The sequence below is a fragment of the Coccinella septempunctata genome, chromosome 5 (genome assembly GCF_907165205.1).
Source record: "Coccinella septempunctata chromosome 5, icCocSept1.1, whole genome shotgun sequence".
Taxonomy (NCBI): domain Eukaryota; kingdom Metazoa; phylum Arthropoda; class Insecta; order Coleoptera; family Coccinellidae; genus Coccinella; species Coccinella septempunctata.
The window spans coordinates 32,481,047-32,484,907 of NC_058193.1; positions in this window are offsets into that span (position 1 = coordinate 32,481,047).

Sequence of the window (3,861 nt, forward strand, 5' to 3'; positions counted from 1 at the left end):
ATTCTCACGCATTATGGTGCTATTTATTCGTGACCGACTAATCCCAATTTCGCGGAGAAAATGGAATTAATTCATTTGCATACGGATCTAATCGGAATATGACGAAGTATGCATGAGCATTGTGGTACATCCTGATCATCCGGAAGTCCAGGGTGGTAGTAGCATACTGCTCAAAAGGAGAGGGGAAATGGGAATTGTTGGGGACTATGAGACTTCCCTAGTTGGTAGTCCTTTGCATGTCCTTTGTGGGATTTTCCGATGGTTCGCGTTTGGTATAAAGAGGGATCAGGGTTCAACATATATACTCCATTCACTTTTATTTTAGCACTCGGTTGGATATGGAAATTTGACACATTTCTTTCTGTATAGTACGAAAATGTGAGGTTATGACGCTTGTCAAAACATTTTTGGGTTTTAAATCCATGCTATATTGCCCGTTCTACGTAAAAGTTTCTGTTATTACGTATTTTATCACAATGTCGAATCTCTTCGGAAAATATGTGACGAACATAATTGAAGTTTATACAAACTGATTGAAGGCATACCAAATCCAGTTATTTGCATGGAAAATACAAGAGATCAGTATAATATCATAATATGCACTAGCTTGAGGATAGTTAATGTTTGTTATCTTCCTTGGCTAAAGTTTGAATACGTTACATCAGTTGTAGATTTCAAAAATATTAACCCGAAGATGAAATGCATATGATGCAGTGATTGGACATGGGTATCTCCCGAAGGAATTAACAGATAATTACAAGTTACAAGAATGTTAAATTCTTCAACAAAAATCATCTTGCATCAATATAAGTAAAAGGAATTAAAGGAAGTTTCAAGTCAAGATGAACTTCACCGTTGAACAAAAATTTCACATGAATATACAATTAACAGGACAACTGGCGCGTATTTGTGGCTGTTCATCTTAATACATTGATATAATAATAATAATTAGGTATTTATTGGTACCATTAAGATATTTACAATGTATAGGACAAGTCAAATGAAAAATAGAAAAATCTTTGTCATCCTCTTCATTCACAATCTTTCTGATTGTGGAAATATTCAGCTGAAATATAAGTCGTTTAGATTCAGATTAAACATTATATAAATTCTTTTGCATTGAATATGTTCTCTACCGTCTGACGTATTGTGGATTTTAGAATATCAAGGTATATCTATATGAATGAGCGGACCTGAATTCTGAATAGCACTTCCTGAAACCCTATCTCTTTTTCAATCACTTTCGGCATTTTCGTAATAAAAATTGATATAAGTTGCGGGAACAGCGTTATGACATAAACTTCATTTCATGAGTGAGAACTCCGTTCTAGATAAAAAAACTTGAGAAAATTATTTCATGGCCAACCGACTGCTAAAATAAATGTGAATGGAGTAAAGAAAGAAGTCACGAGTGCTTCTAGTGTCGAGAAGAAAATTTTCTATGAATAATATGCTAAATTAAGAGTTTGGTTTATTCTACAGTGTGTTGTTGACAGATGTGACTAAATTCGATGGGCTACAAGGGAACACCTACCTGAAAACTTTATATCGATAGATTCATAATTGCGAACTTTAGCTTGTCCACAGCAATAGTTTCAAAAGTGGACATTCTCAAAACTTGTTGTTCTGACGAACTACAAGATACCTTGGATCCACATAATCGTGCCAAATTTTGGTTCGATAGCCTCAAAATTGCTACCTTTAACAAGGTAGGACCGAAATTTTTTGCAGTCTCTACTACCTCTGAACCGCTGTTATTATTAATATTTGAATAGGGGTCGTTATGGCTGTGTTAGCCTTCCGGGAACTGCGACCATGTAGATCTTTTGTTCTCTACCCTACTCATTCATAGGAACCCAAGGAGGTCATGTCTTACTAGATTACCATACCCTTTCTCTTTCCATTCTGGATTCTCAACTACCTCTGAACCGCTTTCTTAACACAAATCTCGTACATTTTTCACCATCATACAACCCTCTACATTGATGAAAAGGATTATAAGAAGCTTACATTAATTATAAGATTGTTGGAAAGAGGACTGTTGGAGAAAACTTCAGAATGAATTTTATTTCTCAACTTTCCACCATTGTTGGAAAGTTTCCATAACCTAATCATTTCTTTACTCCTATTCAATGTCAATATTTTTGAGTATAAACTGAATTGCTTTGGAAGACGTCCTTCAACAATTGTGATGGAACAAATCGATGATACTTCATATAATATCATATTCCATAATACTCCGGTGAAACACCTCGTGTTGAGCTTGGTGGAGATATCCCCTCAAAAACGTCAATAATATTAAATGCATGATTGAATGCTTCGTCTTGACTCTTGATTCAAGATCGGCACATTCGAATACAGTCCTGCCTGCATGTTCAATGTCTTTTCTTAACGCTTGCTTGATGTTGAAGGAAATTTACAAGTGATGCAAATTGCTTTATCATGTTATGCTTTTGTATATTCTCCCAAACTTGTTGTATGAACCTTGGATGTTCGTCAAACTTCTCATTAATATAGATTATGCGCAACTTTGGGGCGTATAATACAGAGACATATTTCGTATAAGACCCCATAGTTGAATACCTCCAATCTCATTCATCTTCGAAAAGAGAAGTGAAATGGGAAATTAATGAATTTATTGACAGTTGAAAATACATGTATACATTCGGTTCCATTGAAATAAAAACCTACAATTATGGTTATACCTTATACCCGATGATCTACAGAACAAAGATTAGGTAGACTTTCAGAGTTATCAAGAAAAAACTTAAAATAAAAGGGAAAAGAGCAAATTCGGACTGCTTGACCACTGTGTAACTTTCGTGAAGCACAGAAGGAAACTGAAATTCGATATTCCGAAAAAAAATTTCACATTTCATGGATTCTCAGCAATTCGAACAAACAATTCATCAGGGAAAATTGATGAAATGTCAAAATTATTAAACCAAACATTGAATTATAGTTTCCTTCTGTGGTTTCCGAAAATCACACAGCTATCCAGTAGTTCGAATCTGCTATATATTTAAAATTGATGAAATTCGGTTTGCTATAAAAATTGACCTCATAAATAATAAATTTTGCTTTCATAAATTGCTGCTGGAGTATATAATTGTCAAATATATATGATTCATAAAGGTAGTTTAATGGGATTTATAAATCTAATGGAGGTTTACTCTGCCATAAATTGCCATTAACGTATCAGAACACAATTAATTAAAAAAAAATCAAATAGTTAATTTAAACGCTGAAAAGATATAAAAGAGATAGGTATCCCGAACTTGTGTAGTGTACCAATGAATGCTACTAAAAATTCAACTACAGAATTGAATTCAAAATAACAACTATGTATTTCAGGAAGAGAGAAAGAATGTTAATACTGATTCTTCGAATAGCTATGTATCACATGAATTTTTTCGCGACTGTTTATTTACCCTGTAAATTTGCGATTTGAGTCAAATTATTCGAATTTCGCACACAATTGTCAGAAATTTATTTGTAGGGAGTTTCATTGAAAAATTACTTCTTTTACTTTCACTACGCTTTCTCTTCATGTCAATCTCTCAGTTTTGTGGAGCGGAAAATAGACTTTACGAACAGGTGACAGTGAGCAGAAGACAGGAGTCATCTCGGGAATCCATTTCAGTATCAGTTTCCTGACCCTCTCCGAAATGAAGTGGAGCGTTCAAACACAGCTATTCTTCTGAGGGTATCCTCGAAATGAGTAGGTACTCTTGGAAAAATTCTATCGAATCAGAGCTGTGAAAATGTGGAAGGTGATGCGAAGGCTAAAAATATTCATCTGATTTTTCATCACATATCCTTTGTCAACCATTAAGTTTGTAATTACAAGTTTGGCTTGAT